At 39.9% G+C, this 20,545-nt stretch overlaps 1 protein-coding gene across 2 annotated transcripts in view; it reads right to left on the bottom strand.

Moving 5' to 3' along the window:
- Window positions 1-12,909, bottom strand: part of WDTC1 (WD and tetratricopeptide repeats 1) — a 58,448-nt gene extending 45,539 nt beyond the window's left edge. The window contains exon 1 of one of the 2 annotated variants that reach the window (XM_039854534.1): window positions 12,478-12,909. The gene's annotated coding sequence lies outside the window, so the exon portion shown is untranslated. The remainder of the gene's footprint in view (window positions 1-12,477) is intronic. The other variant, XM_039854533.1, reaches the window with a different exon arrangement.
- Window positions 12,910-20,545: the final 7,636 nt, after the last annotated feature.

Genomic DNA, 20,545 nt, shown 5'->3' with positions numbered 1-20,545 from the left:
AGAAGCTTCTGTTATTATGTCAGGTACTATTCTAAGCCCAGGGAATACAGCGGTGAATGAAATAGGCAAGTTCCTTACTCTCATGGTACTTACATTCTAGCAGGAGATAGATAATAAACAATAATACAAATAAAATAAGAATATATTCAGTAGTGATAAGTGCTATGATGAAAACAAGCTGATATGAGAGTGATTGATGGGCTACTTTTAGACTTGAGGTCAAATCAGATATAGCACGCATTTTGTGGAGTTTCCTGACTGCTCAGAATTTGAAACCTTTCTATATTTTGGGAATCCTCCATCTAATAAGTCTGGCGGGAGGCAGAGCGCCCTCCACTATGAAGTGAGAATGGTGGAGACTACGATTTTCTTTCTGAAGCTCCCTTGAAGCTAGAGTGTGTGTATACGGCCCTGGTGGACCCGGCTATGCCAAGTGGACATATCATCCCCAGAACTCAACTGGGATCTGGTAACAAAGAATCAGGACACAGAGAGTCCATTCTGGCAGCAAGGGGTGGCTATAGCCTAGGCCATGAAGGTCCAGTCAGCTGGTAGTGGTGGTGTAAACTGTCTACGTGGCAGTAGCAGTGACCTCATGGACTGGTTCTGTGAATGATTCGGGCTGTGGGTCCTGGCTGCTACTCGGTTTTCTTTGTTCCTGACCATTCTTCAAACTTGGCTTTGTGGCCTTCCATGATATTTTGTGAATTTCCCTAATATCCTTTCAATAATCAGCCAAAGTTGGTTTTCGTTGCTTACAACTACAAACGCTGTCCAGTAACAGAGGGGCTCCCTGAGAAGGTGACATTTAAGCCGAAACATGAGTGACAAGAAATCACAAAGAGCTAAGGAAGGACATCTTTGAGGAAAGAGACCAGTGCTAAGACCATAGAGGAAGACTGGCTCGAAGAGCTTGTACTACTATTGATGCTACTACTATTGTTTCACAGATGAGGAAATATAGAGTCATAGAGACAATTTTCACAACAAATTTCACAAGGTCACACAGCTAATACTGCAGCTGGAGCAGAGACTCAAACCCAGCGCTGTATGCACTCTTAATTACTATGGTATGTAATTTTCTAGAGTAATGATCTCTATGAGAATCGACCAACAGAGCCAACTAAATTGTTACTTCTCATTCATTAATTTTCTTAAAACATCAACTGAGAATTTACCAAGTATCAAGCACTGTTCTAGATGTGGGGGAATACTGAGATAAAAGACATAGTACTTATAGTAAGTTCCTATACTAAGAGCATAGAGTAAAAGGCAAGGGGCTTTAACTAAGTCTGGTGTGTGGCTTGGAAGTACTAAAAGGAATGAGAGGAGGAAAAATCAGAGAAATCAGACAAGCAAAAGACCACTATAATGCAGGTAAATGGCAAAATGGAAACAGGGTTTAAAACAATATCAGGCTAGTGTAGGGATGGTTTAAAAAACCAAACATCAAATTTAATATAACTCAGTTGGCATTTTGGTGGACATTGCTGTTCCCATCCTGAGAAGTGAGAGCATACCAGCAGATAGATCATTCTGGAGCAAAGCCCACCTTCTCTTCTCTCAAGGAAACAGTGCCTTTCTATAAACTTTTATAGGCAGACAATCATAACTGGAAACACTTCTACATGGAGATTACTTAAAAGCTTAACATTAGGAGAGAAATACCTTCACATCTACCAAGAGGCTGAACTAGTTTCATACTCCAGTCCAAAAGTCTCTCAAATATAAATAATCAGATCAATAAATGATTATTTGAATATGAGAAGATTTAATTACGGTCAAATTTTAAAATCATTATTTTAAGGAGGGTTCTGAAATAGTCAATTCTACAGAGTAAAGAACTCAATGGGTATGGAATCATACGAATGATTTAGAATTAACAAAAGAAAGTTATACATATGGTTAAGCACTAAAAAAGACTAGATAAAAGAGATTTCAGTCTCTGATGCAGCCAAGTACATATTGTTCAGTTCTACTGAGAGGCAGAAAGACTTAAGTGACTCCAAGAATCCATAAGATAAAATTTTCAATGCCTATTTGCTAGGTACTGTGCCACACTTTGGAAATATGGCAAAGAATGAGCCAAACACAGATCCTTGTCTTCAAGAGCATACAATATAGTTGTCATTGATTGAATATTAATGGCACCAAGGCTATTGTAATCAGAGCTCCCTAAAGGGACTGAAAGAGGCTAATTTAACTGAATGACCAAAATTAACAGCTAGGACAGTAAATTCAGAAGGAACAACATGGAATAATAAATTAAATATTGTTTATACTCATTTAGTCATACATCTTAGAAGCACAAAAATGACAGTGGGGGAAACCAACTAAACACATTACAGTAGAGCAAGAAAAACGACTTGGAAATCACTAATGAAGAATGAGGACTTTAACAAACTACGAGCAACTTTTAATGTATATTCTTCATTCTAAGGTAGCACAGTTAACTGGATACACGCTTATTTTCATACTTAAAGCTCTAATAACATTGAGGGCTAATCTTTTTGCTGAACATGAAAGCTCAATAAAAATTTTCTCTAACTAGAGTACAAAGGTTTAAGAATGATATCTATTGTAACTTAGGATATTACAGGCCAGCTCTAGTTGATACTCAGTGAAAAGGAGGAAAAAGAAAGCCAGTTTCTGGGAGCTGGGTATGTGAAAAATATAAAAGTACCTAAGGCACAGAGGAAAATATATGACATAATGTTATAAAGAAAATACGAGCTGCTATGCAGATGTTATACCTCCCAAAAGGTAATCTATTCCTGGAGTTCTAAAATGCCTAATATGTCACCCTTAACCCCATCCTTTCCACAAACATTTAACTTAGGCTACTGAGAAACTTTCTTCCATGAACTCTGCTATTATAAAGGAAACTAATAAGACAATAAAATTTACTTAACAGCTCAATTTGGAGGAATTAATCTACTTCACAACACAAACGGTACCAGTAATATAATAGCCTGAGGTCAATCAGCCTTAGAATAAAGTATGCTTGGCAAAGATTACTCATCTGGAACCAAGGATTGAACAGTAATATCCAAACAAACATCAGGAACCACTCATTTCAGGTGCGCGATAGTCCTTGCTTGGGCTCTGGATAATGTGGCAGAAAAGAGAAACAGACTTAAAATACTTTGGCCTGAATTCCAGCCCCCTCGTTGTACCAATTAGTACCTACTCAGACAAGTTACTTAACCTTTCTGAGTTTCAATTTCCTTATTTGTAAAATGGGGATGCTAAACTATTTCAATGGAATGTTTTGAGGAATAAATGATGAAATAGATATGTAAAGTACAAAACAGTACCTGGATCATAGTAAATGCTCAACAGATGTTAGTTAAATCTCAATTCCACTAAGACCTGATAACTCCTGTTATCTATGCTCAGTGGCAACATTTCTCCCTACCAGAGAGACAAAGCTGACATTGGGATCCATTGTAGGATGGTGGGGCAAAGACTGTAGGATGTCTTTATCACCTCTGCTAGCTTTGAAATGCAAGATCAGGAGGAAAAAAAAAAAAGTGACTGTTGAAAACAAAGGAAATTCATACAAAAATATGTACAAGGATATTTATAGCAGCATTATTCATAATACCTAAAAGATGGAAAAACCCAAATGTCCATTAACTGATGAACAGATCAACAAAATGCGGTATATCCATACAACGGAATGTTATTCGGCCATAAAAAAGTATGAAGTACAGATACATGCTATGACATGGATGAACCCTGAAGACATTAAGTGAAAGAAGCCCACATTATCATATAATTCCATTTATATAAAATGTCCAGAATAGGCAAATCTATAGAAATAGAAAGTAGATTTCTGGTTTCTTGGGGCTGGAGGGGGATAGAGGATAGAGGAGTAATAGCTAAAGGATATGTATTTCCTTTTTTTAAAAAAAGTGAAATGAAATTCATATAACACAAAATTAGTCATTTTAAAGTGTAAAATCTAGTGGTATTTAGTACATTCACAATGTTGTACAACCAGCAATTGTAGCTAGTTCCAAAACATTTCCATCACCCCAGAAGAAAACCCCATACCCATTAAATGGTCAATCCCCATTCCCTCTTCCCCCCAGCACCTGGCAACCACCAATTTATTGTCTGCATCTATGGATTTACCTATTCTAGATTTTTCATATGAATGGAATTCTACAATATGTGACCTTTTATCTCTGACTTCTTTCACTTAGCATGATGTTTTGAGGTTCGTCCATGTCACAGCATGTATCAGCACTTCATTCCTTTTTACGGCTGAGTTAGTACTGCTATGCCTCACTGTGTTTATCCATTCATCTGTTGGCTGTTGTGAATAGTGCTGCTATGAACATTCGTGCACGGGTATCTGTTAGAGTACCTGTTTTCATTCTTTTGGGTATATACAGGAGGAGAACCACTGGGTCACAGGATAATCTCATGTTTAACTTTTTGAGGAATAGCCAAACTGGTTTCCACAGCAGCAGCACCATTTTACAATCTCACTAGCAGTGTACAAGGGTTCCAATTTCTCCACATGCTCATCCACGCTTACTTTTTTTTTTTAATTAAAAAAATTTTAAATTTTTTTTTTTAAATAGCCATTTTAGTGGGTATGAAGTAATATTTCATTATGGTTTGGGATTTCTTTTTGAAGTGATAAATATGTCCTAAAATGATTGTTGCACATATCTGTGAGAATACTAAAAACTGAATTGTATATTTTGAATTGGTGAATTGTATGATACGTGAATTATATCCCCATAAAGTTATTACATTTTTAAAAAAGGAACTACTGATACAGGCAAAAATATGGATGAATCTCACAGATGCTGAGCAACAGAAGCCAGACATAACAAAGTACATACTGTATGATTCCATTTATATGAAGTTCTAGAACAAGCAAAACTATAGTAAAAAAAAAAAATCAGAAATGTGGTCTAGGGGCGTGGAGATTGATGAGGAAAAGACACCTTGAGAACTTTCTAGAGTAACAGAAATGTTCTATAGATTGATGGGAGTATGGTTACATGGGTATTGAAGCTATGGGTTATATGGGTATTTCCATTTGTCAAAATTGTACAATCAAGATTACTGTATTTTAATGTTTGTAAATTTTGCCTAAAAAATGTAATGGGGTGGGTGAAAAGCAGGGGAGGTACAGATGAAACGAGAATGGCAGAATGTTAACAGTTATTGAAATAAGATATGGGCGCATGGGGGGTTCATTATTCTGTTCTATTCTGTTTTCTCTGTATATATGTGGACTTCTCTCTAATAAAGTCCTTTTGAAAATCTTTTTTTCCTGTTATAGAGTCATTCAAAACATGGAAGACTGATTAATGAAATGGAAAACAGTTATATATAGTTTAAAAATCACGTTCAAGACATATATATATACAGCCATCTCAGCCTTCGGGGAAATAAAAAGACAAACCAAAAAGTATACATATCTATAATGCTATAACAAAAAGGATATGCACCAAAAATGTTAGCTAGTGTTCGTCTCTCTTGTAAGACAACGGGATTTTTTTCTTTCTGTTCCTCTGTATTTTCTAAGTTTCTATTGTAAACATTTATTGCTTTTATAATAATATAGAAATAGCCATTAGGAAACAGCTTTAGACTGAAAGAAATTTGACTTTGAATCTGGCTCTACTACACACTAGGTTGTGTGATCTTGGGCAAAACTATTACTGTTGTTTTGTTTTGTTTTTTTACCTCCATGTAGATATAGGTAATAATATCTATCTCATAGGACTACTGGGATCCTTTATGAGATAATGAATTGTAAAACACTTAGCACAATACCTGGCATGGGGTAAATGCTCAAGAAATACTGGCTATTTCTTCACCTGTTACACAGAGATAAGAGTACCTACCTCAGTGCTGTTGTGAGAACTACACGGGATAATTGGCACACTGTAAATACTTACTAAGTGTGAGTGACAGTATTATTTCCAATAAGAAACAAAAGTTAAAGAAAAGCCTCCCCTTAGAAAGTTAAACAGAGTTACCATACGATCCAGAAATTCCACTCCTACATATGTGACCAAGAGAATGAAAACATATGTCCACATGAAACTTTGTACATGAATGTTCATAGCAGCATTGCTTGTAATAGTCCCCAAATGTCCATCAATGGGTAAATAAAACGTGGTATAGCTGTACAGTGGAATATTATTCAGCTATAAAAAGGAATGAAGTACTGATTCATGCTACAATATCAATGAAACTTGAAAACATTGTTAAGTGAAAGAAGCCAGTCACAAATGGACACATACTTTAGAACCAATTTATATAAAATGTCAAGAACAGGAAAAGTTATAGAGACAGAAAGTAGATCAGTGGTTGCCTAGGGCTGAGGGAGAAGATGGGAGTGATTGGGATGGGCAGTGATAGCTAAAGGGTATGGGTTTCTTTGAGGGGAGGATGAAAATGTTCTGGAATTAGATAATGGTGATGGTTGCACTACTTTGTGAATAAATTTAAAATTGCAGACTTGTATAAATTAAAAGGCTAGATTTTACGGTGTGGTGAATTATATCTCAATATAAAGAAGAAAAATCCCCAAACCCTTTCTTCTTTTCTACCTCACAATCACAACTTATGATAAGAAAATTTAGTTTCTACCCTTTCTTTTGTCTGTCTCCTACCTTGAACTGTAGTTATTTGTGTGACTTCTCTTTCTTAAAAGACTAAAAGCATCCTGAGGGCCAGCTCGTCATCTGATTTATCTACGGATCCTCCCAGGTCTCCAAGGAGTAACATGGGCTTAACATGTGTCAGTAAATACTTGCTGAATGAATGCTAACATGACTACCTTACATACATACAGTGTCTTATACCTGTGAGAGTGCTTCTGTACAAGCTTTTCATTTGAACTTCGCAACAACTTTGTGAGGAAGCTTGAAAGCTATTATCATCCCCATTTAACGAAGGAGAGCTGAAGCACAATTCTGTGTGGTACTGAGGAGGAAGTACTGGACTGGGATCTAGGGTCTCACACTTCAGGCCAGGCCAGGCTCTGCCTCTCACCGCCCCTCACTAGCTGTATGACCCTGAGTGGAGCGTTTCACTCTCTCAGCCTATTTCCCCATCTGTAAAATGAGAGGTAGACTCCGAGATGAGCTACAAAACTCTTTCCAATGCCACTATCCTATGATTCTAAGGACACACTGCTAGGTAGCAGTAGAGTGGAGATGGGCCCCAAGTCATCTGTATTCTCTTTCCTCTGCCCATGCTGCCTCCCATTGCAGGGAGCTACCCCGAGTAGGAGTGACAACTGACCTCTTTTCAACATCTGAAATATGCAAAATATATAGGCAAGTTTCCTTTCACTCTATTTGTGGTGGTTTTCCTATTGGAGCAATCCTATAGAAAAGGAAAAAAAAAATGTACTTCCAATGCATAAAAGTCATTGGAACTAGCATAATAAAATAAAAAGAACTGGGCTGTGGAGTCCAACAGACCTAAGGTTCAAATCCCAGTTCTGCCACCTACTTTCTACGTGACAGTATTTCTAAACCCCGGTTTCCTAATCTATAAAATGGGGATGATAAAGCCTACCTTTGAGGAGTGATGAGGAATGAAAGAGCCACACATGTAAAATGCCTGACAAATAATATTTATCGAACATTCTAAGCATTCTACAAGTGTTATCTGACAAGACTCCTCATAACAACCCTTCAAGACAGGTACTATTATTATCTCCATTTTACAGATGAAGGATCTGAAGCATGGAGAAGTTTACTTGCCCAAAGTTAGAGTTATTAAATGGAGGGTCAAATTACATAAACTCCAGGATCCAGGCTGTTGGCCATTAAAAAATAGTTACTATCTTTAACGTTACTTTAATATTACTATCTTTAATCAGACCATGCCAAAGAGGCTTTGCCTAAAAGAAATTCTGCCCCTTACCATTCCTTAGAGTTAGGCTAAGGAATTACAATCATTTTGACTCTGCTGGTCTCAAACACAAATTTAAAGAGTTCTTTTCAGGGACATAGACTAAGATGGTACAAGGACGGCATATGGAAAAGGTACGGTTGGTAGGACAGGCCCGTCAGCTAAGCATTTTTGGAAAAGTTCTTTGTCATCTTTGAGGCTCTGGGCTCAAATGAGTCCATACGGGGCCGACTGAAGCTTTCTCTGTGCAAGGCCATCCTAAGAAACCCTTCACTTTGTGGGAGACTCTGGATGGAAAACTCACCTTGATGTTTTCTCTGCCCGAATGACTCCTGTTTTGCCATTTGAGCTTTGTGAAATTAATTTCCTTGATGTTTTCAGAATTTTACTTTTTAGTGATCATAGCTAATTTACCTTCCTTCTCCTAGGGCCATAATTACCTTTCGGTAAAGGGAGGGAACGAAAAGAGAAAAGTGAGCACATTTTGATAATGCTGTCTTTTCTCACTGTATTTAAGAGCATCCACAGTCTTGTATTTTGTCTTTAACTTGCATCTTTCCAAATCCTGCCACTCTTTAAAGTATCTCTCATAAGGAAGCCTTGGAAGTTTCGCCCTGTAACTTTGCTCCTAGTAGAAAGGTCAAGGAAAGCTAAGCCAATCAATTGGAAATGCTTCCTTCTAATTCAGTTGCAGCTGTGTTACATACAGATGTATGACTCAGGAGGGAACAGGTAAGTCATCAGCACTCAGACCTCGACTGATGAAGTTACCTGACCGGAAATGCCTGGCTCCCACTCTGAGAAAGTCTCCCTAAACGATTCAGGGATAAGCGCAGTTTCATGCTTTCTGAAAACAGAATCTGGAGGTTATAAACAGGAATAAAATTTTACCAGGGTTCTGATCCTAACACTGCCCCCCAAAAGTCCCAGTATAGCTACCTAGGCAAGGCCTGATCCTATTCTGCCCGCCCCCCAAGAAAATGGGGTTAATACCTCCCCAGATGGCTACAGAGAGGATTAAGGGTTATTATTATTGGCACCCAGCTCTGTCATAGCTCTAGCAGTTGTGACCTTGTTCATCCTAAAATAAGACATTAAATATAAAAATGCAAACAGCGTTCCCTGAATCTGACTCTTCAGTAGGGTGAGAATTTTCTTTCCACAAGGCCTCTGGCACTGCCTCCTATACTCCAACCTGTTGGCTGAATCCTCCTCTTATTCAGGCCTCAAGTTTTTAAGGTATTAGTCACTAAGGCCACAAAGCCCCGTGAGGAGTCAGCAGCTATTACTAATAGCATAAAGAATGAACCCAGAACTCTGAGTTTCAGTCAGGTCTGAATTCATCCTGAAAAAAACCAAAGTGGTACCCCTTTACCCCCAAATCTGAACCTGTGAGGGCAATCGGTGAGGTCTAGGAAAAGCGTATATGACTTCATTTAGTCCTCAAAAACCCACTGTAAGGTAGGTGTTGTCATAAGTTTCATTTCACAGAGGAAACTGTAGCTCCTAGAGGACATGTCATTTACCCTAGGTCACACAGCTAAGAAAGTACAGACAGGTTCAAATGTCAGCCCTACTACTACTAGCCGTGTAACCTCCAGCATATTTTTTTTAACTTTCTGGAACCTCTGTTTCCTCACCTGTAAAGTGGCATAATGATAATACCTATCTCATAGGAGATTTCTGGGGATTAAATGAGATATTATAGGAAAAGTGTCTAGCAAGTGCCTAGCACAAAGTATTAAATACATTTTAGTTTTTTACAGGTCAAAATGATAGGAGTCTGATATAATTTTCACACAGTAACAGAACTTAAAATACTAAAAGATCACTTAGTCCAATTACAAAAGTATGAACTGCTCTACCACATCCTTGATAAAAAGTGCAAAGTCTCTGCCTGAATACCTCCAAAAATGAGTAACTCACTCTCTTACAAGGCAGCTCATTTGTTTGTAGAGAGCCAAATTCTCTCCTATCGAGCTGTCTACCCTCTTGGAATTTCCATCCTCTGATCTTAGTGTTGCCTTCCAGGATCGCACAGAGAAAGTCCAGTTCCCTTTCCACATGACAGTTTTTCAGGTATCTGAAGGCAAGTGTCATGTTCCCCCACGCTCTGAGCTTTGGTCCTTTAAGCTCTTCCTCATGTGTCACAGCCCCAGAGGAGACAGACCTGGGTTTGAATCCTGATCCTTTTTCTTACTAGCTGTTAAGCAAGTTATTTAACATTTTTGATATCTGTATCTTCATATGTATAACAGGGGAAATGATATTTACCTCACAGGGAAATCATGAGGGTTAAAGTCAAAACACAACCCAGGACAGGGGCCTAACATATACCAGGCCCCCAATAAATATCAGTCACTTTTTAGCATGTATGCCAATTAGTATTTATCTCTCAAAGTAAATTAGTCAGAATTAAATGTAACACCAAGGGATTGGTTTCTGATGGTAACTGCCAGGGCTTAGGTTTTTGAAGAGCTTTCTTCTTAGACAGCTAAGAAGAAAGCACGGCCTAGGAGTTATGTGGGCCATCTGCAATGGTAGCCCAAACATGCAGTGGAGAATCTAAAAAGGTGAGGATGAAAGAAGACAGAAAACAGGATGTATCCTTAAACCAGTGACCCCTCCAAAAAAGGTAAGTATCACCGTATTACATGTTATCTACGATTCCCTTTCTGACACCCAGGACTCCACATGTGGGCCACATTTCCTAATTCAAAAAGGAGAGAAGAAAATAAAAATAATTAAAGCCACAGTTTGGGGTCTTCCCAAGCAGTTTGCCCCTCAAGATCCATACATGTTTAGGCGGGGGCTTCAAAATTTCCAGTTGTATCCTTCCAGATTCTGAAGTCAAGGTGTGTGAAAGTACCTTACACAGGATGTCCCATGAGTCAATACTGAGTTCCTTCCAGCCAAATTGTCAGCTGTGTGACAATTCTAAAACTCAAAACTGGCAAATCGTAAACGTTAACACCATCACCATAATCTTTACACACATTCTCTTTCCTTCAGCAACCCCAAAGGTAAGCGTCTCGGGCAGAAATACAGATTGTTTTTCAATTATTCTGTAGAGTTGACTCAAAGTGCTGCTTCTACAAATTGAGATGTGACTTGAACATAAGTGCCTCCACATAGGTTAAAAGAAGGAAGGATAGCAGGACCCCAGAATTAAAGCAGCATGATCACAGAGCGTAGTAGAAAAGGATGTTTCTCACCTGCCAATGATACACAACAATTTGCAACAAAGAAATCCATTGTTAGTCTCAGACTCAGCCCCAAGGAGCTCTACTAGTTAGTTACTCCTTGGTCTGTGACAAAGGATCAAGCAACAGCCAAGATTCGATCCAATCTCTTAAAATATAAGAATTACAAGGAAGAATAAGCCACAACTCAAACCAGAAATAGCTTTAAGTAGTTCCTTCACCTTAGTGAACAGAAACAATACTCAACGAAGGCCGTAGGGTACAGAAAAGCTTAGTGCAGTCCTAAGCTTTGCCCTAAGTGTGGATTTCATAACGTCTCTGAGTCAAGACGTGCCCTGAGAACAGTTTTCTTCTAAAAACTGTTTCAGGCTTTCTTATAAGGAAACGCTTAACTTTTTCATCCTTGGGAAGAATGGGGAAGCTACAGCCATCCTACCGGGCTTCTGAACTTACGAACTTGGGAAGAAAACTTTAAAGTTGCTCGCTCACTACCTCAAAGTTTTTTTAAAAGTCACAGAAGAAACAGACTTTGGGGAAAAGAGTCAAATGAGACTGTTAGACATTAGTTTTAGGTCCCGATACCTCTTTTTTAGAGACCCTGGTAGTACACCTGCGGAGGAGACACAGAGGGCACCAGGCAAATTCAACCTGGCTGGCAAGAGAGCGTCCCACTGCAGCTTTCAGTAACAAGAATTGGATCCTGCTGGTTCGCAGTCTCTCTTCTACTCTACACTTCCTATTTACCCTTTGAAACTGGTACTGAATATCCCGGTCCCGAGGAAAGGCCCTTTGTACGGGCGCTACAATCGCCTGGTGGAAGCACCTTGGCAGAGTTCAGTTTGGTGCCAGGATGGGTCACTGAAGGCATCTACGGCTGCCAGAAGCCTGGACACGGACGGACATATACACGTACGCGCGCGCGCGTACAGAGTGCAAGAGTGAGAAAGAGAGAGAAGGAAACTAAGAGAACGGATCAGATCAACGTTGCCCTCCCCGCACTTCCACCTGCCCTCTTCTTCCTGACACCCGCGCCACATCAGATGTCAAAAAAAAAAAAAAAAGTCCGCAGAAAAGTCCCGGGATAGGAAGACTTCCACCTCTCCCACCGCAGAGCCTCCCTGGACTCGCAGAGCCTTCCCCCGACGTCTTGGCCAGCCCTCCGCGCCCACCCCGCCCCCGGCCCACTCTGCCCTCCACCCCAGCGAGGCCTGATCCCCTCTGGGACAGCCCGGAGCCCCGGGGCGGGCGAGCTCAGGCCCCGGGGCCGGCAGGGCTGGGGCCGGCCCGGAGCGAGCGGCCCGTGTGCCCGGGCTGCGGGAGCCAGCGCTCGCCTCCGCGCCCGCGGAGGGCAGCGGGAGGAGGCTCCCCGTACCTGTCAGGCCTCTTCCCAGGACCGGCGGCGGCGTAACTTCAGGAGCCCATGTCCGTCAGGGGGCCCGGCCCCTCTCCCGGGAGGGGGGGCGCGGATCCCGGGGAGGGGGCTGTGGGGCCCGGGCAGCTCTAGCCCCTTCCCATGCTCCCCGCCTGGCGCCTGGCCGGGGCCGGACAGCGCCTCCGCCCGCCCCTGCGCACAGCCTCACACCCGCGCTCACACACACTCACACTCCCTCGCGCGCTCTCACACACGCACTCCCCTCCCTCCTCCTGCTCTGTTTATCTCCTCCAGCTGTCTGGGGACCCAGGAGAAGCCCAGGACCGCGCCTGCGCCACGCAGTCTCCGCCCCCGCTCCGCGCTTCCCAGCCCGCGGCTAAGCTACGGAGAGAGCGCCCGGCCGTTTCCAGAATGGCGAGCCGGCCCCCCCACTACCCCTCGCGCCCGGTCAACGTCTGCTGCCGGCGGCGCCCACTAACCTGATAGTGGGGGAGTCCCGCACCGCCGCAACCAATCCGCTTCTCCGCTCGCTAGACCCGCAGCCAGTGGGCAGGAGGGAAAGCTGGGCTAAGCTCTGGGGCATCCTGGGAGTCGTAGTTTTTCTCCGTCGAAGAGATCCTGTAGCGTGGGCCCACCCCACCCAGTTGTCATTAGTTACCCAGACGCACCTCTCACCCTACATCCACGTAAAATGCTCTCTCACTTTTTACCTGGGGGAAACCTCGCACTCACTCGTTGTCCCCCCAGAGCCCGACACAGTCTCCTAAGAGCCTTTTCATAACTTCCTCGGAGCCCCAGAATTGTAGGACCCTCAGACTGGGGTCCCAGGGCCCCCCAGAGCAAGGCTCAGCTTACTCCTTCCTGCCCTGGGAGGTTGCACATTCCTCACTCTTGTCTACTGGGCCTGAAGAAAGAGAATAAAAGGGAATCGGTTCTACACTGAGTGGCCTGGAGGGGAGCCAGCCACACATACGCTGGCAACCCTCAGGCTGATGGGAGAGACAAGATATATCTGAGACTGGTGGAGGCACTGCTGTTCCCACATCTGATGAAGAGAAGCTGTTGCAGCCTTTTAACCTCCTTTCCAAGGAAGTTCTCAAGGTGACAAGGAAGGCATCGCGCTTAACTTCTTAAGGCAGAGACCAGGCCCCAACCATGAGGAGCTTAGAGTTAGAAAAGAAAGACAGTGTCATCTTCTGATAATGTAAACTTGTCACTCACCCACAGGGTGTCATTTGTTAGATAGTAACAATAATTTGCTTTTATTGAGCATTTACTGTGTCAGCACTGTAATGAGTACAGTTCCTTAGACAGGTACTATTACTATCTGTGTTTTGCAGCAAAGGAAGCTGAAACATAAGGAGGTTAAATGCAGCTTGCCAAGGATCACATAGCTGATAAGGAACCAAATCGAGATTCAAACCCAGATGTGCTTGACTCCAGAGTCTGAGGTTTTGAACATTACCTGTGACTCCAGTGAGAACCAAGCAGTACCTACCCTCAGGAAGTCATGTGCTACTTAATGATTGGAATATGTATTGAGAACTGCATCTCCAGGTGATTTTGTTGTGTGACCATCACAGAGTGTACTTACACAAACCTAGATGGAATAGCCTACTGTATACTTAGGTTACAAGCCTATACACCATATTACTATACAAAACAGCAAAAGATTAAATCAAGCACAAGAGAAAATAATGCAATCAAGAGACGTGGTAATCACAAGATGCATAGGGCTGTTGCTAAGGGTACAACATGACATACTGTTTTATAGCAAATTTGTTAAAAAAAAGTACACTCAAATAATGATAAAAAGTATAATACAGTATATATAGCAAGTATACAAATCTGTGACAGTTGTTTATTATCATTATCAAGAATGTACTATACACAACTGTATGTGCTATTCTTTTATATGGCTGGCAGAACAGTATGTTCGTTTACACCAGCATCACCATGAACTCATGAGTTATACATTGTGCTACAACATTACTGATGGCTACGACCTCACTAGACCACAAGAATTTTTCAACTCCATTGTAATCTTATGGGACCACCATCATGTATGGGGTCCATTGTCAACCAAAACATCATTAGTGGATAATGATTATACATATTTAGCATTTATAGTGTTTGTCTCATGTTTATCACTCCATGAGTTGCTTGTTTTTTCTTGCTCTGCTCACATCAAGAGTATGAATTAGTCTGTGAGCTTCTAAAAGGTGATTTCTCCCCATTTGGAGGAGTTAGAGCCTACCCCTGTGAATTTAGCTTTGTGCAATGCTGTTCTTCTAAAAATGTTGTGGGTCATTCCTCCTGATCTCTCCCCCACATATGTTTCACTGAATATAAAAAATCCAACTTTGGGACTAAAAATCACTTTGAGATCATCTATTCATAGCCCCTTAGGTTCAGGCTGAAACCCTGATTAGGGTTGCTGGATCAATTAAGCTGAGATCTAGCTAATATTTATTGAATATTTACCATGGGAGATAAGTGCTTATCAGTGAATTAATCAATACTATTACAAATCACATAGCTAGGAAGTGATATAGTCGAGATTAAGCAAAACCTGGATTATTTGAATCCACAACCACTATTTTAAATTCTTGTTCTATGCTAGTATTATCACAAGAGGATCTTAGAAATAACAACAGAGAAGTGCATGAGGATTCTGTGACTCCTAGCATAGTCTTTGGCGTAGAGCAGGTACTTAGTAAATATTTGTTATCAGAATGAACTTTTTGTGGTAGGGATTGGCTGACAGGAAGAAGAAGAATATTAATTAATAATAGCTGCAGCTATTATTCATTGATTATTTTCTACCAGCAACTCACTTGTTCTCTCATGCATTCTCTTCTTTTTTGCATATATGAACATATGACACGTGTATATATACATGCATTTACGTACACACACATACACATTCACACACACTAACATATTTGATCTTCACAACCTTATGAGTTAGGTATTATTCTCACTCTCTTTTTACATAGAAGAAGCAGAGACTTACAGGAGGTTTAAGTTCAGACACCCCTCCAAGACAGCCATAAGTGTTTTCAGATCAATTTAATAGAGAACTTTCTAACCAATAGAGCTAGGCTCCTTTGGGAGGTTGTGAGCTCTCTGTCTTTGGTAGTATTCAGGTATAGGATGTATAATCATTTATCTAAGACATTCTAGAACCAATTGTATTGTGTAGTTATTTAAGTGACAAATTCAAATATTCTCCGATTTGGATTTTGGAAGCAGACAAAGATGATTTAAATAAGGCTTGTGGCAGTAAATGCAGCTCTTTTTTCTCCCTTAAGAGCATTAGATGATAGCCCAACTGATCGGCTCGACAGAGGTAGTCACCGATAACATCATTTTCATCTCCCTGATTGGACTCCAGGGCAAAGGGGGGCTTATTCAATCTAAAATTTAAGATGCTCATATTTTACAATCCAGCAATTCTACTTCTAGTATCTTAGAGGAACAGTTGCAAGAAAGCAAGTTCTGTCTCACAGGGCAAAGTGTTCCCTTGTTTGCACTACTCTGATCTTTAGGTAGTTCTTGCTAATAATGAAGTTCTTACTTCCACTTATTTGTTTCAACGTGGTTCTCGGTTGGCAACATAGATCTGTTTATGAAATGAGGTGATATTTATGTAAACTGTAACCGCCGGAGCCCATTTGGTGAGAGGTAGCAGCAGTGGTAGTCATAATGATCCTTTTTCCTCTTAAAAAAGCTTCAGATAATGAAAACGACTCTCATATCCCCAGTTTTCTCTTTCCTAAATGAAATGTCTCCATGTCCTTCCAATCCAGCCAAAAAAGATAGGTCTGGAAAAGTCTGGAAAGTGATTATTTAGTATGTCCAGCCTCTGTATTGGAAGAGGAGGCAAAGGAAAAGAGATCAATCAACAGATATTGGGTCAGCCAACGGGGAGTACTCTGCTATAGAACCTTTCAAGGTGAGCATTTTGGACAGCACTCAAAGTCCAGAGGCCAAGCCTAGTTCCACGTGGTTAAACTTCCAGTGGTGTCAGAGTTCCCGGTATCAATCAAAACCAGGGAGATGACATCTGCTAATCAAACTCAAAAAAGGCAGGTCAGATAGAATCTCAGTGTTTTAATATGCAATGAAGAATAATTGTTAACCTTGCAGACAATAGAGCTACGTTCCTTCCTCAGAGAGCAGGTTAGTACATCCAGGCACTGAAAAGCCAATATTCTATGCCCTGTTGGATGAGCAGGTTATTTAGCCTCTTTATGCCTCTGCAAATAGAGTATACCATATGCCACCATCTACTTGGCAAAAATTATAAGTAGAAATTAGCAGTATGCATGTGGAACACATTGAAATTATGAAATTCAAATTTTAAAACACCAATGAATCAGGGGACTGAGACTACCAAACTTCAAGACTTACTATAAAGCTACAATAATCGAGACAGTGTGGTATTGGCGAAAGAATGGACAAAGAACAATGGAACAGAATAGAGAAACCGGAAACTGACCCACACAAATATAGTCAGCTGACTATATTTCATTATCATTGACAATGGAGAATGGGGAGTTTTTTCAGCAAGTGGAATAACTTGACATTCACATATAAAAATAAGAATCTAGACACTGCCTTTACATCTGTCACTCATAAGTAACTCATAATGGATCATAGACCTAAATCTAAAACTATGAAATGTCTAAAAAATAATAAAGGAGAAAATTTAGGTGACCCTGAGTTGGATGATGAGTTTTAGATTCATGAAAGAGAATTGATAATCTGGACTTCATTAAAATAAAAAAACTTCTGCTCTACAAAAAGATACTGTTAAGAGAATGAAAAAGACAAGCCACAGATTGGGAAAAATATTTGCAAAACACATATCAGTTATTTGACTGTATTCAAAATGTACAAAGATTCCTTAAAACTCAATGATAAGGAAACAACCCAATTAAAAAATGTACAAAAGATCTAGCCATCTCACCAAAGAAGGGGTATAAGTAGCAAATAATTGTATGAAAAGATGCTCGACGCCAGATGTCATTAGAGAATTGCAACTTAAAACGAGATACTACAACACACCTATTAAAATGGCTAAAATCCAAAAAACTAACACCACCAAATGCTGGCAAGGACGTAGAGCAATGGTAATTCTCAAATGAGAATTATTTGAGAGAATGTAAAATGGCACAGCCACTTGGGAAGAGTCTGGCAGTTTTTTACAAAGCTAAATATAGTCTTTGCATTTGATCCTGCGATTGCACTCCTAGGTATTTACCCAAATGAGTTGAAAACTTATGCCACACAAAAACCTGCGCACAGATATTTATAGCAGCTTTATTCATAATTGCTCCAAACTAGAAGCAGCCAGATGTCCTTCAAAAAGTTAGTGGATAAATGAGCTGTGGGATATTCATACAATGGAATATTAATCAGTAATAAAAAGAAATGAGCTATCAAGCCACAAAAAGGTATGGAAGAAACTTAAATACATATTACTTAGTGAAAAACCAGTCTGAAAAGGCTACATATTATCTGATTCAAACTATATGATGCACTGGAAAAGGAAAAAAACTATAGAGACAATAAAAAGATCAGTTGTTACCAAAGGTTTGGGGAGGAAGGATGAGGGAGGAATGAAAGAGAAAATTTTTAGGGCAGTGAAACTATTTTGCATGATACTGTATTATGGCTATATGATATTATGTATTTATCAACACCCCTACTACTGTATAACACAGAGTGAACCCTTATGTAAACTAGGGACTTCAGTTAATGTATCAATATTGGTTCAATTGTAACAAATATACTACCTAATACAAGATATTAATAACAGGTAAACTTGGGGGAGGATAGAAAGTAGGGTATATAGGCCTCCATGTGCTATATGCTTAATTTTCCATAAACATAAAACTGTTCTAAAAAAATAAAGTCTATTAATTTAAAAATAAAATCAATGAGATACTTTTAGGCAAAAGTTTCTTTTCTTTCTTATCAAATTGCATTTTGATGCTGACAAAGATGGGGAAGGATGGGCAACTCATATATCACTAAAATAAAAAAGCAAACCACAAAGGGGAAAAGATATTTGCAACATATATATAAAGAAGGGGCTTATGTTCGGAATAGAGAAATAACTACTATAAATCAATAAGAAAAGACAGATGACCTCTAAAATAAAAGGCAAAATAAAAATGGACAAGGTGCTTGAACAGGTACATACTGAAAGAGGAAATTCATATGGTCATTAAACATAAGAAAAGTTGCTCAACTTCAGTCATTAGGGAAATACAAATTAAAACTACATGAATTCTCACAAGTTTTCGTGAGAGTGTGAGGCAACTGGAACTCTTATTCAGAGTTGGTAGGAATGTGTGATGGCACAACCACTTTGGAAATCCATTTGACAGTATCAGGTAAAGCTGAACATAAATGCATATCCTCTACTTTAGGTAGATTGTGGGTATATGTTATGTTTATATATATATACATACACACATACACACACACATATATGTATATGTTAATGTATACACCAAGTTACGCACAAGAATATTCATAACAGCCAACAAAATCATGTCAACCCAAATGGTCATCAATAGTAGAATGGATATAGTCACACGGTGGAATACTATATAGCAAAGAGAAAGAAGGAGCAAACTACTGCCAAAAGCAACAACCTCACAAACATAGTACTATAGAAAGAGGTCAGGTATGCAGCATGATTCCATTTAAAATGTATTCAGATCAGTATATCTAGATCTATCTCATTTAACAGTTGTATAGTATACCACTGGGAAAATATACTATAATATCGTTTAACCATTCCTATGCTGATAAACATTTAAGGTATTTCCATGCCTTTTGCTTTTTTAAACACGGCTGCAATGGGAATGATTTCATGCAACTTTCCAAACCAGATAATTTCTTGTGCGAAAAATTTAAAATTTACATATTGGATAAATAAGTAGATAAATTTCTTGTTTGTAAGAAATAGTGCATGATATCATGTAAAATATGATTTCAGAATTTCAACTGATGGTCAACAGCACAGGCAAACACCTGGCAGTAGGACAGAGTGTGGTAGACAGGCTCTAATTAGGACACTACTTTGGCTGTACCAAATTTCCCAGGGGACTGGTTTGGATAGGAAGTTGAGGTCTAATGGAGAATTGGAAAGCCCATATGAAGATTTTAGACTATATACCCATAGGCACTGGGGAGTCTGAAAATTCTTGATCAGGGGAAATATATTCAGTCATCAGAGATTCACTAAACACACTGGGTAGACATCAGGCTTACATGGCAAGAGGCACTGTTCTATTCACTCATAATATAGGCATCTATGTTCAAAGCAATAAATTTGGTAAGTTTTGTAGAGGTTTATATAGAGTTTGCCTACAGGAAGGAGCAACAACTTCTGTTTTGTTCGGGGGAAGCCAGGGAGGGGGTCCAGGTGAGCCTGGAGTTTGACAGGCAGAAAAGTTAAGAGATGACATGAAATCAGAGACTCTGATAGCTGATATTCAAGAAGTGGCTACATCTTAAGTGAGGATCAGGGTGGCTCTGGAACAGGGGTGGGGAGGTTAACTTTTTATTCTATATATTTTAGTACTTTTGCATTTTGCACACACATTAGTAACTTGCCCAAAGTTCTACAGCAATTTCTTTGTAACTGCAACCTATGTTCATAATCATTACACTAGGCTACCTCTCAAATAATAATTCCAGGCCTTGTCCACTTGGAAGAGAGAAGAGAGGTGGGTGAGATTTGGTGGCACTCTGATGAAGGAATCAGAGCTCAAACAGAATCCTTAGTTTGAATCCTGGCTGCTGAAAGAAGAGTAGTGACAATGACCAAAAAGTTACTCTGTGAAAGTCTATTGATTTGGGGAGGAAAATGATGAATTTGTTTCAAGAAGGGTGAGTTAGAAATTTCGCAGAAATGTTTAAATAGAGATATCCTGTAGACCAATCCCCAAGACCCTTTCAGGGAGTCTGAAAATTCAAAACAATATCCATTATAATGCTAAAAGGTTATTTGCCTTTCCCACTGTCCTGATCTCACGAGTGTAAA

Source organism: Pteropus medius, unplaced genomic scaffold (genome assembly GCF_902729225.1).
Source record: "Pteropus medius unplaced genomic scaffold, Ma_sr-lr_union100, whole genome shotgun sequence".
NCBI classification, from domain to species: Eukaryota; Metazoa; Chordata; class Mammalia; order Chiroptera; family Pteropodidae; genus Pteropus; species Pteropus medius.
The sequence above is the reverse complement of the archived record's forward strand: the minus strand, read 5'-3'. Positions and strand labels throughout refer to the sequence as shown.